Source organism: Athene cunicularia (genome assembly GCF_003259725.1).
Source record: "Athene cunicularia isolate RWA chromosome 5 unlocalized genomic scaffold, athCun1 chr5_part1, whole genome shotgun sequence".
Taxonomy (NCBI): Eukaryota; Metazoa; Chordata; class Aves; order Strigiformes; family Strigidae; genus Athene; species Athene cunicularia.
The window spans coordinates 22,830,341-22,851,559 of record NW_020799101.1 but is presented as its reverse complement, the minus strand read 5'-3'; positions in this window follow the sequence as shown (position 1 = coordinate 22,851,559).

Below are 21,219 nucleotides of genomic sequence, written 5' to 3'. Positions count from 1 at the left end.
CCACAAGACTCAGTCTCACTGTATCTAGATACCTAAATGCAAGACCCTAGACCCCAAAACAAGCAGACTGATATTTTGGTTACTCAGCCTTATTTTCTCAGTCTAAGCAAGACCATTTTGAATACAATTACTCTTTGCAACACAGCTGGAAAAGGGTACCTCACAGTGACAGGCAAGCAATGCTGCTGCTCCGGTCCTAGCCCCAGAAGGTTCATGGGAGAGATGATCCCAAAGGATTCAGCACAACCTGTGTGCCTGCCTTGCTGCTTTTCACTGCTTTCACTGCCAAAAACAAAGAATGAAGCTTTTTGTTTGAGAGCTAGTTAGCGTGTCCATGAGCTTACCCCTGGAGAATTGCGCAGCTGCACAGTGATATGGCTGGAGATGGGGAGGAGAAAGTTTAGCTTAGCTTTGCCTCCCTGGCCCTGGGCAAAATTTGTTTATTATAGCCAAACAAGAATTTGTACCTCTATCAAACTGCATTTTTTCTCTTTGCCAAAAGAGAAAAATCTCCCCCTTCTCTCAGCAACAATTCCCTCACTTAAAATGCTATGGAGCATTGACTGATTATTTCCACTTTTTGATTAGGATCACCAGCATATTTTCTTAAAGATATAATATCTTAGAGGAAAATATTTTTTTTCAGGCGACTCTCAGTGATATGTGGATGGATTACCCATGACATGGATTCACCAGGCCCTGTCTTCCTCCGTCACTCCTGGCCGCAGCATCACGTCTGAATGGAGCAATGTTCATCCCCCTGGCACCCAGCCCCATTCTGCCTGCTTAAAGCTGCCTCTGTTCTCTACAGAAATCCACTTACCAGCCTTTCAAAGGTGAGCGCACTAAATATATACTTACTGCCTAATTTATTTACCTATTGTATCAGCCTTGGTTTTGTTTTATTTGCTTTATTCTACCACTACCATTATGCTGCATAATTGCAAGTTGATTATTCTGTGAAACTGGCAGCTGTGAAAGGTGCTGATTTAATAGCCCAGAAGACCTGATTCCTCAAGTTTATCTATAGGGGGTCTGAGTACAGGTAGTGAGAATGCAAACTGCCCATGTGGCAATTTGGAGGGGAGTCCCTTGAGGTGGAAAAGGGAGCCAGCCCCCCAAAGATAAACCCCACTGCAATAAGAGGTTGATTCATCTAACAGATGCCAAACTGAGACAGTATTCAAATGAACTAAGGAAGAAAAAGGCCATGTAATTGGGACACCTCTGGATAAGGAAAGAACACAATATCCTAAGAGATGGAAAGTTATGCCTCAATTCTGGGTATAACTGAGGCTGTCTTGCAGGCAAGACACAGTAGTTTGGGAAGATGGAAGTGCATGAGGAGAACTGGGACTGCTGATGTCTCTACAAAACCTGTTCTGTAGAATTCAAAGCTGTCAGTCTGGCACCTTCTAAGAGCCTGTATTATTGTATGACAGCAAAGTGGAATAATTGGCTTGTGGGTGTGGGTGTGTAATAGTGACAAAATTGAGGCTAGAAGAATTCCCCACATCCCTCAGCTAATGATCCCCAAATTTCTATGCAAAACAAAAATAATCTCCTTGTTTCAATAAACTACAGTGAACAAACCTGATGCTAAAACACACCTGGCTGAGTCAGACTTAATTTTGGAACAAAACAAAACACCCTACCACCCTAAAAGATAAGGTAGTTTCTCTTAAGAAAAACAGGAAAGCTGATTTACGAATAAGGACAATTGGAAGACCGTCAGAAGGAAAATCAGTCAACCCAAATACTCTGAATATTGCACAAGAGGAGGAAAAAAATACTTAAATGTATTGAACATGAGAAGAGACAACATCTGCTTATAGATTCTGTAAATTACCTCCCAAACTCCCAAAAGAAGCTGTGACTAGAATTTAAATTCTTCCACTCATGTGACTATCTAGGTGAAGGACATGTATATGAGAGTCTTATATAGCTGTCAATAAATTATGATGTTGATGTATTCCTACCCATCTAAAACACCTGAGAGTTGTGGGAGCAGTAAAATTTTAGTAATATCTCTGTTTTTAGAGATTACTCTAGTAAATTCTAGAAAAGCGCTCTAGCCCCAGCTTTCCCCCAGCTGAGAAGGGGCCATTTCTTTTTCCCCAGCTTTTGGAGAGCTCCTAATTCAGCATGTTTCATTGAAATTAAATGAGGTGTGTGTCCTTGTCATTCTTGTCCCATGTTTGTATATGAATTTCAGTTGTTGATGATAGCTACACATAATCCAAATTTTCAGTCTCTCTCCTTCACATCCTGACACATTTTAAAGTTCCACTTTCTGTGGGTAATTTTCTGTGCAGGAGTGGAGGCAGAAATGTTGAAATACCATAGTAAAGATTCTTGTGAATATATTTCTAGTTAACTCAGAAACAGAAATTGCCAGGAAACCTGTTTCCTTGAACTTTAACCCTATTCTCTGACCTTTTCTTCCGAAACCAAGACAATGGGATGGTTCAGATCTTATGTAGATCAAGAATTGAAGTTTCCAGTCTTCATCAAAAGATATCCAGTCACAGTACATCCTTATAGAAGGTCTAATATAAAAATTGGTGTGCTTTGCCCCAAATACTCAATTCTCTTCCCATCTGGAGCACTGGAATACAAAAAATTAAATGTCTTATGGTAACAGTAAGATAGGCAGCAGTTTGCCTTTCTGAGTAGAGGGCTTTTTCTCAAGAGGATCCTTAATAGATGCTTGAGATTGGAAACTATATGCTCTAGATTTTAATCAAAGTCTAGGAACTGGTGGGTGCTAAAGTGGAAGCTATTAGGGTGCTAAAGTGAAAGCCATTAGAAATCTATTATTTTATCATCATCCTGCTCACATTTGATATTAGAGCAGTACTGCACTCCCCATCATTTTTTTCATCTTAATGTACCAGTAACAGTTTAAAAAAAGGGTGTTTTAAAAACATATAAACAAGCTTTCTCATTCTCAGATTGACCTGGTCTATACTATGTAAGCAATAAACTTTTGTATACGCCTTAATGCCACTGACAATCTGAAATCAATATCAGCAACCCTGTCTTCTAGGCTTTTTAATCTATAAATCAGATCCTTTAATCCTGTTACACATTTATTATCTTACAAAATGCCATCCTAGTGCCCTTACACACTACTTTGTTCAGTTCAACTCTATCATGCCAGGCAAGAATGTAGTGAAATGATGATCCCAGGTGACAGCTATGAGCAGTTTCATCAGGGCTATGTTTCTCAGTGGTAGCTCACTAAATACGATTCATACGCAGTCTCAGATCAGACAGTTTGGGGTGTTTTTTTCCATAGGATTCAAATTTCCAACCTAACCTTCTCATAGTTTTGTCAGATACTCTATTATCGTCATTTACATGTCATTTATAAACATTATTTTGCAACCAAAATATTAATATTTTCATCTTTGAAAACAAGGAAAATACCTAGGTCTTCTTGGCAGAGGCAGTAAGGAGCTCATGTGCAGTTTAACTTTCCTAAATAGGGTGAGGGAACTTATATCAAAGACTGAAAGCCAAGGCTTCTTTTTTCATTTGAATATTTTCAATATTCATGACAAAACCTACAGATCTTTGGATGAAACTATATTGCAATGGTCCAAAACTCCTTGTAAACAACTTGGTTTTATACATTTGATTTCAGCCCATTTAAAGTCTGGCATATCTTTAATTAAATCCTTCCGTTTCCCAAATTCTTCATTAAAAACTCTTAAACATACATGGGATACATGCGCAATACTGCTCAGTCTGTCTTAGCCCCAGGACTGTAGCTTTTTCCTGAACTGCTGAGAACATCTGCTCATGCTCTTTTTTCTTTTACAACATTTCTTTCAGTTTTGAATTTCGGAAAAATTGTCCATACAGAACATTGCTTGCTACATTAGAAAAAGTTAATTCTATCATCCTAAAACAATCTAAATGATAATGCAAGAAGTGTCCACTGTGCTTCCTATAGTGGAATGTTAAATATGCATAAATTTCTGTGCTTTTTTTCCCCCATGAGGGTATTTTCCAGACCTCTGGCGACACAGGAAATGGAGGAAAATATTTGAAGTTAGTCACCTTTCCAAGAAAATACCCCCTCTTTTCAATTATCTTTCATTTTTACATGGAAAACAGAACTTCTCACATTTCTGAGCTGGATTTCCACAGATAATAGGGATGGGAGACAGGATACTAAACTCAATAATGTGAGCAGTAGAAAGTAGTCAAGAACTGTGTCCTGTAAGAAAAAAGAATACTTTCTGTCTTCTATTTTGCTGGTGCTAACCTCAGGCTTATTTGGACTGCAGCTTTATTGAAACTTCTGGTTTTATTCTAGTGATATTTAACTTTTCCATTCCACTTTGGGATGATATTTTAATTCATTTTAATTCCATTAACCTGTTTTGTTTAGAAATTATTAAGACATAGGAAGCCTTGCAAAAATGCATTCTTTCAGTCTTCAGCTTCTAGGTGGTCAGAATTATATAACACTTGTACAATCCCATGACTTGTTCCATCCATCTCCTACCACAGTTCTCCACATTAGAGTTGTGATTCATGCTCATTTCTTTACAGTCTGTGCATTAAAGTAGTAAATATGATGTTTAGGTTAAATAATAAACTATGCTAAGCCTTGTATTAGTATATATTATAGACAATCCCTGCCTTGAAGGGCTTCAATTTAAATAGAAAAGATTGAAGGAAAGAAGTGGAGAAAGGGGTGGAGTCCCAGAGAAATTCAGCAGTTTGCACAGTCACAAGCCAGGACTTGAATTTCAGGGTCCTGTAATTCTTATATTTCAAGAAATATTTCTGCCCTTTTATCAAGGCAAATAATCATTTCAGGCAGAAATAAACAGAAAATAGCAGATTTGATTCTCAGGTCTTTATTCACTTGATGCTGCCACAACCAATGTTGGTCAATGACAGAAAGGGTAAAGCAGATCGTGATGATTTAATGTTAGAGTGCCCCAGAAAAGCAAATGCATAAAATGGGATAGTTCAAGGAACATTTAACTCTTAAAGAAAGAAAAATAAATATTACTGTTTAAGACAAAGTTTTGAACAATTTAACACAGGAATAGGGTTTAGGTTTTTTGCTTTTTATCCCCTTACCATGTCCTTTGCTCTAAGTATGTTTTGCTGTTTATAGTTGCCTAAATGTCTGTTGTGGGGTCTGTTATGACACCTTCCTAACCTGAAGAAGAAAAAAATTTCCAAACAGCTAGCCTCCTCTTGAGAAAGGTAAAGGCATTATGGGTGATGAAAACTGCTTGTTCCAAGGTTCAGCGTGACAGACCATTTCAATAGCTGCAGTGAACATTAGTCTTCGTTTTCTCCTAATAGTATTTGAACAGGCATTTGAAAGGAAATGTAATGATTCAGAAAGATAAATATAATTCCCTTTACAGCAGAAGAATCCTGGAAGCAGTGGAAATATATTTTAGATCGAAGGGTAGATTAAGAGTCAAAAAAGCCTGTCCCCTCCCCAGTCAGCAAGCAAGAACTGTGTGCATTTATTTTAAAAACTCAGGAGCAAAAGTATTCTTCAGGTCCTTCTGTTGCAACCAAAGCAAAACTAAGAGCTAGACAAGTATTTTTGTAACCTACATAATTTGTAGCCTACTAAATACTGTATAATTTACCTGAGATGTATCCACAATATCATCTGATCCCACTTCTATTAATTCAAAACATTTTTTTAATAGTGAAATTAGGTTTTTACATCAAAATATTGAGAGAGTATGCGGATAAGGTACATATACACTCACAAAAACCTATAGCTTTATTGACATATTTAGTGATATACTTTAATATTTATTACTGTATTTATTCAAGGGGAAACTTGGCAGAGCATCTGTTTTAGGACCCTAGCAAGGTTCTAATTTCACAAGAAAGAAGTTAAAGTCGTACCTCGTCCCAGCAAAATCAGATCATTTTCTTTTAAAAACCCTCAAAATGTCTTCCAAAATACTGAAGCATACACACATCTAACTTTAAACAAGAATTATTCAGTCCAGCATAGAATCTTCAAAAGCATGGATTTCAAATGCAACTGGTATCTCGTACAGAAACTAATCTCTTACAACAGCATTAGATAAAGTGTCTCATCTTTGAAACATGTATGCACAGGCATAATCAAAGTGCCTTGTAGGAAGGACCTTCCACTTTTGACTTTCCACTGCCCTGTACCTCTTGTGATCATGGACAGCAGTACAAGTTAGGCATTTAGTTATCATTTCCCAAGGGTACATTAATTCACATCCATGTTGTGCATGAATGTTGCTGACTGTAAGTGACAAATCATTTTTTATGTGTTTATGCTTCCAAATAGAAGCATCATGATCAAGTTCAGCACGACAACTCAGAAGTATACAGTTTCTTAAAGAAGTGTAGCTACAATTGGTCTCTGCATAGGTTCAGTCAGTGCTCATACAGTAACATCTTTGTTGCAATCGGCAGCAGTAATAATTTGCCATGTTTAAAAAAAAAAAAATAGTCAAAGAGTTTTCTAGTGTTCATTTTCCTTGAGAACTAAGGAGCTTAACACCAGCTAAGTCATAGCTAGTTTTATGGGAAACGTAAAACATAATGAGTCAAATAATAATAATAGCACTTACGTAGGTCTGTGTACTTTCAAAGTGCTGTACAAATACTAAATAATTCATTTTAATTAAAAAGGCCTTCAAAACATTAAACGACCCTCAAAATAAGTGAGAAGTGTTGTTCATTACCTCAAGGAGAGAGAGATCTGGTCTCAAATAGTTTCTTAATAATTTTCAAACTTACAGCTAACAATACAACCTAATCTTAGGAAAAAATAATGCTTAACCACATGGAATAAGGCTTTGGAAATCAGTGAAGCTGCTTGCACACGTAAAAGCTGCAAGATCAAACCCTAAATTGTACATCACAGCTTTTTACTTGTTTTTCTCTTTTTCTTCCAGAGATTTCAGCTTTTCAGCATACCAGGCAAAAAGTCCCACAGACTTCACCAGGAGCAATTTTTATGTGCTTTCTAAAAAGGTGTTTGTCTTTCCTGAACTGTTCTGTTTCACATCAGCTGTGGTGCTCATATCTATGAAACAACGATGCTTTTTTTTTTTTTGCCTTTTTTTTTTTTTTGTGCAAAACTACACCTTTCTGTTTCTAAGAACAGGATTTGTTCTCCGCACTCCTGACACCTGACATCAAGAGAAACGCTGCACTTCCTATCAGAGACCTCCTTCTTGTTCCTCGTGAGAAGGAAGTTACCAGTAAAAGGTCAGCACGCTGCACCAACTGACTTTCACAGCCTCATTTTACTTGTTTTTTTTCACTTTGCTAGGAGTTGCTCCCCTAGAGTGACAGTTGCATTACCTGCCATTCTCCCCACCATACTGGCCAAGATGTCAGGGCTGCATGCAGCAAACAACCAAGCAAGCATACACTTCACTTCTCACAACTAAAGGCCATAGCACCTGACTGTACAAGTTTTCAGTTTCTTTCCCCATACAGCTTTCCATCCTCCCTCTTCTGACTCACTTTTCATAACAGATCTTCATGGACTTAGGGTACATCTCAATCTTGTTTTCATTTTCAAGCATACTAAATTTTAATCCATACATCGTTAAACTCAGAGGTGATTTTTTTTAATGCAAAATTAATTTTGTAACCTAACTGATCGATGTAGTGCTACTATATGCCCAGACAGTCATTGCTATCTCTATGGAGAAGCAGGGAAGATCTCTCTGGCTATTGAATTCTACCAGTCTTCCCAACCATTTTCAGCAATCTGTTCCAAAGACATTTTAACTACATTTATATAAAACATCTTTTCTGGTTTTCAGAGGTAATTTAGTTTCTTCATATTGTGCTCTGAGGTCACTGGTGGAACACAGATCCCTGGGAGCATACCAGATCTACAGCAGGCATTCTGTAAGTGTCCAAGAGCAGTGAAGTCCTGATTTCCAGTCAGCAGATTTTATGAGAATGAACAAGGAATTGCTGTTTGCATCTAAGACCTTATAAACCTGTCTATTGAAAAGGTAAGGAAGTGTACCGTTTCAACATATTGTGTTCTCCTTTGGAGGAAGTGGTACAGGAGAAAACAGCAGAGTATAAATTAGAGATGGCAGCACATACAAACCTAGAGGAATAGTATAACAAAAATAATCATCAATTCTGGATTACTTTTGGAAGCCAATATATGGTGTTTGTAAAGTTGGGCAAAATTGGGTGAAAGTATTTGATGGAATAGCTTGTCTACATACATTTAGGAGTAGCATTCATGAGAATGTAGCCTGAATAAGAAATTACTATTCAGGGTTTCAGTTCTGCCTATTCCAGCACATGCAAAATGCCAGGGCTCTGGGCTTGAGCATTAACCCAGTATTTGTAGAGGACCAAAGCTTAAGCTCTAGAATACAAATTTTAAACCAGCCAAAGGTTTTTACAAGAGAATGGGAATGAGAAAGGAACAAAATGGGAAATGTTCTTGTACTTTGTCCTCCTAATGGGAAACACGAATCCCCTCTTTCCAGTCTACGATCTGCAGTGGATTCAATGACTTCCAAGAAGCCTTTATGCTTCACCATCCCCATTTTGCAGTGTGGGCAATGACTGACTCACATCAGAGCTAAATTAAAAGTATTGCAATTCTTTTTTTTTTTTTTTTAATCATGAAGTGGAGAAAAAGAATCAAATCTGCATAACAGTTTTGAGAAGAGATGACATGTATTAGGCAACTACGTTTAACATTTTTCACTAGATAATGTAAATTTTATCTGTACAAGCTTCCTCTTTAACAACCTCCAATGAAGGTCAGGTACATTGCAAGTTTAGCATTTCTCCTGCAGTCATCTTGTGGTTAAAGACAGCTGGCATCTGGCTACGGATCCCCTCTGAGCCAGAGCAGGCCTTCGGGCAATTATTCCTTGTACAGAGGATCAGCTCACAACCATCAGATTCAAGTCCACTTCGGCTTTGTCTCTTGTGATTTCGCCCTTTGGACCTTAGTGATATTTAATACACTGACATTTCTAAGACACTTGTGTATTATAGCATTTCAGGCTGTAAATTCAGAAAGATCTGGTGGGGTCACAAGCAAATTAGAGCTGTCTCTTCAAGATGTATGAAGTTCAGCCATAGTTCACAGTGACTGTATTTTCCAAAGCATCCTGTGCAATGTGATAACATGAGCTTCTATCAGCTAGCAACAAGGAATAACAAGATGTCACTGTGGATTTTATTTCTGAGAGGCAATGATAATTCAGTAGAATTTGCGCATATTACTGAGAACCAGTGTGCAGGAAAGCTGATTCCACTCATTTGTATTAATAGGTGTATTAGGGTATTGTATCTTATCACCTTAATTAGAGTGAATTGAGTTAAGGAGTTGAGTAGCAACTAATTAAAAATTAATGAGGGGCCATGCAGTAAAAAGTAACTCTATCGTGCAGCAGGTAAGCAGAAATGCTCCTTTGCTGCTAAAATCAGATGCTTTTTGCTTTTTCCCCTGCAATAGCTGAGTGAACTTGCACAGTATGCTGGGAAGGCATTGCTGCCCAGCTTTCTCTAAAAGCTTTAGGCATATTTGAAGGTATGAACAGCAACAAAACATCCAATTTCAGGTCCTCCAGATGGGCAAAAGATGTAAGGAAATGGATAAGCATTCCAGGCACCTGGAAGAACACAGCTAGACTAGCAAACCTGACTTCACATATTCTGCTTTCCTATGGCCTACTTGAATTACCCAGATAAATCCCTCAAATGATCTAGAATATAGGAGGGCCATCTTAAACTGTTTTGGGTAACCACAGTACAAAACAAGTCACCTATCCTTGATGATGACTTTTTATTTTTTTTGCTAGTACATCTAAACTGCAGTTTTGACTCACTGTCATATACAAGTACCTCCATAAAGCACAAATAATATACTGCTTTAGTAACATGTGTCCCTTTGTGTTGCAATATCTGAATCACAGAAATTTGCCTGCACAGGCAGAGACCTGTGCAATCCACCTCTATGCCAAAATAGGCTTGTTCTCTACAATTATTCTGAAAAGATTGTCTCAACTGGTAGAATTTTCAAGGCATGTCACTTCTGCCACTTCTCTCAGGCAGAGGATTTGACAAACCAACAATTTCTAGAGTTCAAAAGGCTTTTAACCTCTATATTTTCTTCTCAAAAGAAGGTCACTCCATTGACCTTAGTTTTGCTGAGGAATGCAAAATATGGCAGCTAATTTTCCCCACTGTTTATACAGTTCAGTTACCTGTAGAGAGCTACACAGAATCACAGAGTGGTGTAGGTTACAAGGGACCCTCAGAGATCATTTCGTCCAATCTCCTTACTGTAAGCAGGGTCAGCTAGAGCAGGTTGCTCCGGGCCTTATCCAGTCACGTTTTGGTTATCTCCACGATGCAGAGTCCACAACCTCTCCTGGCAACCTGTTCCGGTATTTGACCACCTTCACAATAAGGTTTTTCCCTCTGCTAAAGGGGACTTTCCTGTGTTTCAGTTTGCATCCACTGCCCCTTGTCTTGTCACTGGACAACACTGTCTTTGTCATCTTTACTCTCCCCACATCAGGTATTTGACATGTGGGTATAGGTGACAATATGATGCACACTCTCCCCTCAAGCCTTCTGTTCTCCAAACTGAACAGTTCCAGCTCTTTCAGACTCTGCTTGGACGAGAGATTCTCATAATGATCTTCATGGTCCCTGCCGGGCTTGCTCTAGCATGTCCATGCCCCTGTTGTAGTAGGGAGCTCAGTGCTGGACACAGCACTCCAGATAGGGCCTCATCAGTGATGAGTAGAGGCGAAGATCCCCTCCCTTGGCCTGTGGCAATGTTCTCCCTTATGTAGAGCAAGAGGCTGTTAGCCTTCTGTGCTGCAAGAGTACATTATTGTTTCATGTTTAACTTTGAGTCCATCAGGACCCCCAAGTCCCTTTCTGTCAAACTGCTTCCCAGACAGTCAGCGCCAGCATGTACTGGTGCATGGAGCCGTTCTTCTCCATGTGCAGGACCTGGCACTTCCCATTGTTGAACTTCATGAGATTCCTGCAGGCCAATTTCTCCAGCCTCTGGATGTCCCTCTGAATAGTAATACAACCATCTAGTGTATCATTCCCTCTGATTCTTCCTTTGAGCAAAGAGTATGCACTGGACCATGCAAGTCTGTAATCCAAATTCAGTTGAATTACACCTGAGGTCAGTCTTGGCTTGGCCCAATCTGTGTTGCTCCACTGGCGCAAAAAGGTAATTGTAAGGTTTTTGACAACTGTGCTAGTGTTTGCAAAGCCTGTGATGAGGAGAGAGGCCCTGCTAGTGTAGATGCATCTTACGCTTATAGTGGGATAAGTAACTTTTAATTTATTTTTTAATTCAGAATAACAAAACTCTCCTAAAATTCCACAGAAATAGTAAAAAAAAAAAGTTTTCCAGAAGTTCAGCAAAACCAGGAAACTAGGAAAATAATGTGCACAGATCATGGGCTCACTTTGTGGCTGTGGGTAAGCCTTTCATCTTTGAAAGCTGATGAGAAACAGTAATCTTTATGGAAAGGACTGCATAGTTGATTCTCACTTAGATATAAAATCTCATTCCCTGAGCATCACACCCATCCTGATTCATATCCTCCACTTCTACAAGTGGTCAAGCAATTTTCTCAATAGTAAATGCCTTTTTTTTGGCATCAACATTTTCTTCAACACAGGTGATCCATTTTCAGCTCAATTAAGTAGCAAGTTAGTTATACATGTAGTAGTCTTCTGTACCCCCTGCATCCTGGAGGAATGTAATGTCTTGGCATATTGGCAGCAAGTACTAGTGGTAGATTTATGACCAAATACATCCTACATGACAAATTACTGAGAGAGGCTCCGTTAGAGCTACTATGGACTAGTCTTGGGCTAAGCGGCAATAGTAAAGCAGAACAGTAGGATTCATACAAGACAGAGGGGCTTCCCTGACAAAAAAAAAAAAAAAAAAAACCTCAGCCATAAAACTGAAACTCTGGGGGATCATGCTGAAGAGAATGACTCAGCTTTTTCACCTCTTCAAAATACAAAAGATAATTCTTTCTGAAGTACTTCAAATCAAAGAGTCATAATTTTATCATGAATCACTAGTGCTATTTCCTGTGCAATATTGACATTTTCTTGGAAGACATTCATCCAGGTAACACCTAGATTCAACTTTGCTTAGGTTTTGACTATTATCTAGGACAGCATAATGAAAAAATACATTGCAGTGATATGATGAAATGCTCAGACCCAATACATACCAGATCCTGGTCAGGATTAATTTTGTGGAGAACTAGGGAAAATGTTTCTATGGTATGGAAAGAACAAGTAACAAAAGGCTACAAAGAACCTAATACTCCGAGGGCCTCATTTACAATGCATGTTATACAAACATACTCCTTGTTTAAAGAGATTATAACCACAGTATGTGACAGAGTGCTTGAGGAGCTTTCTGTATTCCAGGATAATCCCATAACCAAGACAGATATCCAAAAGCCTGCTCTCAGTCTGTTTGACATGAGACTACAAATTCCTTATGCATCTATGGTAAGCAACATCAGAATCAGGGTAGGAGAGACTCTGGGGTTTCCTTTTGGACCAAAGCTACCAAAAGAGATAAGGTTGGAAAACTGGAGACTGCCTGGGGAAGTACATATGCCCTTAAAGCTGCTCTAAATATGATATACATCCACAGTTCTCTGGGAGTACTAGGTAAGGAGCCTACAGCCAGCCTCAACGGCATTCTTGCAGGAACATAACACTGAAGGGCAGTTATTTCTGTCTCATTCTGCCATAGAAACTTCTCAGTATAGTATTGGTATCCCTTTTTACTCCAGCAGGTTGCAACTAAAACATCCTGTTGCAAGATCATACAAGATCCTCATGTGTACCACATACTCTCCAGTGTTCAGCCCATTATCATTATTTAGCCAATAATAACAGCAGCCAACAGCCACAGCTTCATTTCTTAACAGACTAGGATAGCAGCTTCCAAGATTTTATCCTAGAAATGCCTCTTTGGGCTCATGATATGCTTGTAGGTCTGAATTTCACTTTTACAGCTGAATTTCTAGTTGGCTCCCAACTTCTTACGTCATTGTCATAAACGTAGGGTTTAGAACTGGCAAGTTCAGGAGTTCGTCTCCAAATGTTCAAGGTCATAAACTTAAGAGAGATCTGATAAACACTAGGCAGAAGTCTGAAACCACACTGGAAATATGAAGACAGTAAAGATCCTGGAGTATGTTGATGAAAAGGTAAAGTCATAACAGCTCGGAAAGATTCCAAATCTTCAGCTGGCTAATATGACTGCATCCTCTTTGTCAGCACCTTGCAATCTTGGGATGGGGCAATTAGTAAAAGCCTTTCTATATATTTGCTTTATTTGTGGAGACCTTCATGATATTCAGAGCTCAAAATTCTGCCATGGCTCTTAAAAAGAAAAAAAAAAAATAATGTGGTGATGTTGGAAAACAATGCTTCAAAACCAACCAGGTGTCTTCTTGGCACAGAATCCGTCTCATGATAAAAATCAAGCTGGAATATTTGGGTGGGTTGGGTTTTTTCCATTTTGTTTTGTTTTTAATAAGTCAGTGTGACTGCAAGCCAAGATTAAACAGTGAGAAAGAGCCAAAGTATTCTACCCAGCTTCAAGGTGCCTGCAGGCTGTGCCAGGTACAATACCTTTCAACACCATTCTATGTCCAATTGTGAGGAATAAAAAAAAACTAAAAAGCCTTTTTGGCAAAAATGACCGAGACATTAAGGATAAAATGAACTGGTTTTAGAGAAGAAAAAAAAAAAGAAAAGCCATGATGAAACAGCCTGCAGGTGACACCATCTGCTCTAAAAGAACGGGGCCACTGAACTCCATAAAAAACATTTGGTGTCTTCTCTTGTATTGTGCAGAAGCACTGGCTTTTCTTTGAATACTCAGGCTTCTACAAAGGGCAGGCAAGCCAGACATTGATCATAGAGCCTAAGGGATTTCCTTCTATCACTTAGATATGGAAAAGTATATAATGATCATGTTCACAGAAGGTCTTCCAGTTTATCTGGGAATTAGGAACAGCAGACTTTTAAGAGTTAAGGAACCCTGTATAGACTAAGTATATGGTTACTACTTACTCTAGATAATCTATGTTGATGCTTCATTTCCTCAACATGTCAGAGAACATGTTGGGGAAACATGAATATTCATTTCCCCAAGTCATGAACGGGTGGTGATGGATGCAGTGTGATCTAGTTATTGCAAGGAATTTGGAGTCAAGATATAAAGTCTAATCCTAGCCTCGACAGGCTTTAGTTTGTGTCTTACTGGTTTGAGTGGCATCTCTATCCATTTATCTAAATTTTCCCATGTGTAAAAATGGAATATTTGTTTTAATGAACTACTAGATTTTTTTATTTTTTTTTTTTTTTAAAATCACTGCCAAGACTTTTCCCCATAACTCACCCCCTATTCTTCCCTCATCTCTGGAGCTGCAGGATGGAATTCCCACTGATTTTAATCACTTACATGTAGATTTTTCTGCCTTTGTTTCACAGTGGAGATCTTACAACCTAACTTCTCTTCAGTGCTGAACCCAGTGTTTGTGCAGCACCTAACACAAAAGGAGCCCTCATCTAATACCACTGTCACTACCACCATAGTAGCTACCACCACCACAACAACCCCATGTGACTTAGCAATCACTTGTATAGTTTGGATTTTCATAATTTTCACTGAATTCCTTTCTTCAGAGTCAATAGAAAAAGTGCTTAAGCAATTTTTTTACTGACAGTCAGGATAATTACATTGTGAGATTAAAGGCATTTTAAATTTTATTAATTGTCAGTGTATATATACTATGTTCTGCTGCCTGTGTGGTTCTCATCTACGTATCCTGCCTACTGCTAAAATCTTTTTTGATGTGAACAACAATGATCGTTTTAATGGATATTATTAATTTGTTTCAGCATAATTGAATTTAATTACATCACTTGCATAAGCATTGATTAATGACAGAAAGGTTAAAAGAATTTTCGCAGTGGGAGAAAGAAGAACAGAAAAAAAGGGGGTGGGGAACAAAACACCCCAACACATGTGGGAAACTAGCTCCAGGGCATTGTCCCTTCCTTTGAGGCACTTTTGTCATATTTCCTGAGATTGCACAAAGAGATAGCACCCCTCAGCTTGCCAAATCCTAAATTATTACACTTTATCATTATTTATTTTCCTTCTATGTGCTCAAATCATGACACAGGCATGAGTGAAAGACTCAGTGTGTGTATGTACACATACAGATTATTAATAGGATTATTCTTAGTTGAATCATAGTAGTACTGGAGCTACAGATAAAGTCTCTCCACTCACAGTCACCAGGCCAACAGTCCTAAGCCTATAACCCACTGAAACCAGGAAATTTAAAGTATTGGCTGAAGAAGGCATGTGGCAAGACCAGGAACTAAACCCAGATTTCTGGAGGTCCACTCAAATGTTCTGAAGGTGTCATTATTAAAGAGAAAGAAAGTTAAAAAGCGGAGATGGGTTAAGGTATGATGTCATGTGAACTCGGAGGGCTGAAGTCCACAGGGCTCAATACTTGAAGAAATTTAAGAGAACAAGGATTCCGCTTTTAGAATTAATAAGTTTTTCCTAAGAGCTGGTTCATCATTCATAGTGCTAAGGAGGATGATTTTTTGCAATGAACAGGAGCAGATGCAGTGTGGCAGATCCACAGCTGTCAGCTCTCATAGTTACGTATGACTTCGGTGGAGTCATGGTTTAACCCCTGCCAGCAACTAAGCACCACATCACCCCTTACTCTCCCCTGATGGGATGGGGGAGAGAATCAGATAAGTGAGAAAACACATGGCCTCAGATAAAGGCAGTTTAACAGGTAAAGCAAAAGCTGTGCACACAAGCAAAGTAAAACAAGGAATTCATTCACCACTTCCCATCTGCAGGCAGGTGCTCAGCCATCTCCAGGAAAGCAGGGCTCCATCATGTGTAACGGTTACTTGGGAAGACAAACGCCATCACTCTGAACATCCCCCAGTGCTGCTTCCTTCCCCCAGCTTTATATGCTGAGCATGATATCACATGGTCTGGGATATCCCTTTGGGCAGTTGGGGTCAGCTGTCCCGGCTGTGTCCCCTCCCAACTTCTTGTGCACCCCCAGCCTCTTCGCTGGTGGGGTGGTGGGAGAAGCAGAAAGGGCCTTGGAGCTATGTAAGCACTGCTCAGGTAGTAAAACAACTCTGTGTTATCAACAGTTTCCAGCACAAATCCGAAACATAACCCCATACTAGCTACTATGATGAAAATTAATTCTATCCCAGCCAAAACCAACACACAGGCCAACATATATCAGCTAAGGATCTGTCCTGCACTGTACTCATACATTTGTTGCTCATACATTGAAAGCTGATTTGCACATCTAGGCTAGAGAACAAATTTAATTCTGTATTAGGAAAAGTCCAATTTTCTCCCTTTCCAATACTGTGGAAGATCATGCAAGAGCTAAACTTGAATCCAACACCTGTGGATTTAATTTTGATCCTGACAACAAAGACACTATGTTGTGTCGGAAAGTTGCACAAATTCAGTCCTTTAAATGAGGATGATAATACTTCTCTGTGTCACTGAGGTACTGGAAATCTATGCATTTTTGAAACACACAGTTGCTGAGAAAATAAGGACAATGCTAGAACTTGCAGAAGCTTTCCGGTGACAGTATTTTTACAAATTTAAAGTTCTGCACACAGAAAATAAAACAAACAAACTCGGGAATGCGTTGAAAGACAGCCGGTGAACACCTTCCTTTTCCTCCTCACACTCCCCAAGATCTTTGTAACATACTATGCAAACACACTCTTCAGTTGTCAGTCCTTCATATATTGGAAGACTCCTGTGGCATTTAAAGATGGAACAATACTGTGTGGTTGGGTAAAATTTCAAAGCTCATAAGAACACATTCAAAACTCATTTCTGTACCATTATGTAAAAGAATGGACCTCTGAAAAAAAAATATTAATATCTGTTCCTCTATATCCAGTATCATTTAAAAATATTATTACACTTACTGGACTCTCAGGGTATAAGGCATATCTGGTATTGGAGATTACTGCTTATTGAGAGAGTCCACTCCTGAAGTTTCTGAACTTCAGAAGTTTTGCTGAACTATTTTGCTATTTGCTGAACATCCGTGCTTTTCTGTATATATAACAACTTTACAGTGGTATCTTTTCTCAGGGGAAAGAAAAAAAAAAAAAAAGAAAAAAGGTTTGCAAGGCAGTTCTGCTTTTCATTTAGTTAGATAAAAATTTCAATAAAACTTGTTTTTGAAAAAAAAGGCTTAAATAGCAAATGATGGAAGAAATGAAAGTATGTCTCTCCATATTCCCTCCTTCTGAACAGCATAGGTCAAATAGAGTTTATCTGCTGCCTAAGGGCAGGTCACCTCCATTAAAGGTGATTGTGGTCTCTACTTTCACTCACCTGACCAGTTTTTATACTAGAATTTGAAACACCTGGCTAGTTTTCATACCAGGCTCCTCCATGAATTCCCCCTACCAAGCATTTTCAGTAAAATCCTTTTCACACCTTCTTCCTTTTCACCAAGCAGCCAGGCCAAAATAGAAAATTGTTACATTTACTGACATGGAATCAAAACATGGTGTAAAACTCATCCAAATTTGAGAAAATTGTATTGTTCTTCATTAGCAGTTAGAAACTAATTCCACAAACAATGTCCAATTAATTAATTTCTGTACAACTGCTGTGAAACAGTACTGTCTTGTTATAGGTGAAGACTGGCACAGAGAAATTGAAGCTCAAAGCCTTGATGGAAGGGCAGGAATCTATTAAGGCACTCCTAATTCCCCCTCACTTCTACCTCCTACCCTTAAATTAGTGACCAAACCAGGAGATGTTCTGTTTTTCTCACCCACATCAATTATTTGTTTTTGTCTTTGCTGTTAATAAGTACTCATAATTTTCAGAGGCAAGAGACCAAAGCTGTGTGAACTCATGCTCCCGTTTTTTTTGTTTGTTTGTTTTTAAATTTGCATTGTATTATCTAAAGAATCCACATACAAAGGAAAGCACAAGTCTGCCCAGAGACCTAACCACACAACAGTCAATGCATTTGCCAGCATACAGCTATACGGTGTTCATCTTTTACTGTACCATTGACTAAAGCCTTGTACACAGCAAAAGCAAAATACAGAAGAGTCAGTATTATGGTCTTTCTGCTCATTCAGAAAGCACATCCCACATTTTAGTGTTGAAGCAGCTGAAAAAAAAGGGTGAAAGAAATGCAGACAGGTCAGGCAGAGATGACATGACAATAAGATAAGGTGCAAAGGGTAGATAATTTGTAGTGCTAGTATTTGAGCTCTGTGGACATCTTCCTAAATAGCAGCTACAGCTGTCCTTCTCTGTAGGAGAGTTAAACCAAGAACTGCCCTGAGGGCAAAGACAAGAATCGCGATTTTTAAGAAGCTATGAGAAAAGAAGAAAACAAGTGGTGACATGGTCCAAAAGCAACAGGAGATAAAGACATAAATAGCAGTATTCTGACCTTTATGCAAGGATGGCTTTGTGAGTACAGTGGCAGAGAGAAGATAGATAACTGGTTAACGTGATTGACCCGATTGACAAGTTTTAACGGCATAGCCAAATCTCTAAAAGCATCTGAGACCAAAACAAATAAGGACATGCTGGACTCTGGGTGCTCAGAAATTGCTTTCACCATAAAGCCATCAGTGTTTTGCCAAAGAAGTCATTAGTTGTAACAATTGCCATCTTTGCTCAGGTAAAATGACCTCAGTGGTGTTATGACAACTATACACTAAACAGAGAAGAATAATTTGCAGTGAAATTCAGGCAGGATAAACTGGCAGCCCTCAAGGGGCTGATTATAATCCACAGCGTGTAGCCTCACAGCGTAAGCAGTACAGGACAGAGCCCTTCAGTCTGTTCTTGCAGTCGTGCACTCTCAAAACTCCTGGGGTTCCCTGGCAACACTGTCTACATTTGTTCTTGATATAGGTAGCCCTTATACACGTAGTTCCATGGAATATTCCCAGCAGTAATCACTACTTTCCCAAGAAGGGTTTGTGGAATCACATGTGAGCTTGACTTTAGCTGAATTATTCATGCATCAAAAGTTAAACACATGCAGAATCGTGTTTGCAAGAATTAAGTCCAACTGAGTATCTGCAGAGAATATGGCTTTTTGCAGCCCTCCTATTTCTGTATTAGAAGAAACATACTTCATGGCAAGTACCAGTGTACCCTTTCTATTTGGTCAAAATCAAAGCTCTTCTATACACTTTATTATGAAAGGAAGCATAGCTATTTTGTGGAAGGAAACCATTATTTCACATCATACTCACAGGAAACTGGAAGACATTTGAGATTTTTTTTCTCAAAGAAGTGATTTTCACAGAAGGTACCAGTGTCTTTTCTTATCTCAAAAAAATGTCTACATCTTCTTGTCACAACTTTCCACCCCACAACTGCTTTTTAAACACATGCATTTTCAGGCCTGTGTTTACCAGATAATAAACGAGTGTTGAAATATTTGCTCTAAAATTAAAATTTCCAAATGATAATGGAAATTGTCTTCTTATAATGCTTACAAGAAAATAAGTATGCTAAAATAGTGAATGCAAGAAACAAAACAAAAATCTGTGTATTTTGAGATATCTTAGTATACCTGCAAAAACTACACATACATAGAAAAAACCCAAATGTTTACAGAGTCACAACTGATCTCACCTGAGTGCCCATCCTCTCATTAATTTATAAGGACTTCCATTAGCTGGCAATTCAGAGGCTGTTTCCATACTCCTCTATTGGTCTGCTTCCTTTAGGGTATAAAGGTGTTTTGCCAATTATTACGCCTAGCATAAAGGACACAGCCAGCATAAAGATGAACCAATAACCAAATTGTATCTGATACAAAAGGGTCAGTACATGGGTGAGCACTGGGGGTACAAACAAGTCAGGTTATACATAATCAACATCAATCCCACTGACCCCAACAACAACACCGCATGACCAACAATGGGTGGAATAAAAGGTGAAATGCAGTCTCCCATAGAAGGGACAGGAGACAACCAAGTCAACAAGCCAAACACATAAGACCAAGGAAGCCACACACTGAATCTCCACACAGCCCACGTTTACAAAAGCCAGACCTGACTGGAGCCCAGTCCCAGGGAGGCAGGAGGTCCTTCCCCAACAGGGAACTCTGCACAGGACATCCACCTCACAGACAGACACTGCCCCTGCCTGCAAGGGGTCCCAGCTGTTATCCCTCAGTGGGACACCTGACCCTTGTTTACTCAATGTGGGACACCTGGGGCTCATTTACCCAGTGGCTCTGTCTGCCAGGCCGGACCCACCCTGGAGGGAGCCTAAAGGTAAACTCACCCCCCTTTGGGAAGGGCTGTGGGAATCACCCATATGTCAGCCTTAATTTGGGGCTTGGGGTTGAAACTCCAGCATTTCAAAAGGAAGAGCAACCTTAAAGCTAGAAACCAAAACAAGAACATAAGAAATATTTCTGCTTGGCTGCATCAGCCCTTTGAGGCTGTCGCCACAGGTGGATGTGGTAAAGGTGGCAAGGAGCAATGAAAAGATGTCCCTTGTTTGGCAAGCTATAATATTGCTAAATGCAATGACAACACAAAATACACTCAGGAGACCTATTTCTAGCCTGAAAAGCAAACAAATCCCAGTTCCAGAGCATATGGCCTTGTGCCTTACATGTTCCTTTATCACAGGAAAGACAGAGTAATGTATGCAATGTGCCAATAATGCTGTTCCCCATTTTGCTATTACTACCCCCACTCCTTACCATGTCCCTATTTTCCACATACAGATGGACTTCCAGAAGGCACTCTGGTCCTGCCTAGAGCATGACCTGCTTCAGCTGTAGCCTTCACTCCCCTGAAGAGCCACTGTTCACCATGCTTCATCTAATGAGATGTAATTTCATGGACACACCAGGGAGTTTTCTCTCACTAGCTGATTTATTCACAGGCCTATTTAGAACGCAAAAAAATAGCTGACAAAATTCAACTATTTCCTATTCTTGCACTTGCTTAGTCGTTTTCCTTTGTGCCAAAATCAACGTTATGGATAGACATAAATTTTTCTTACAGTTCTGTTGGCTCTCACCAAGTCTATCTGTAGTCACTTCAGACTCTCTGCAGAGT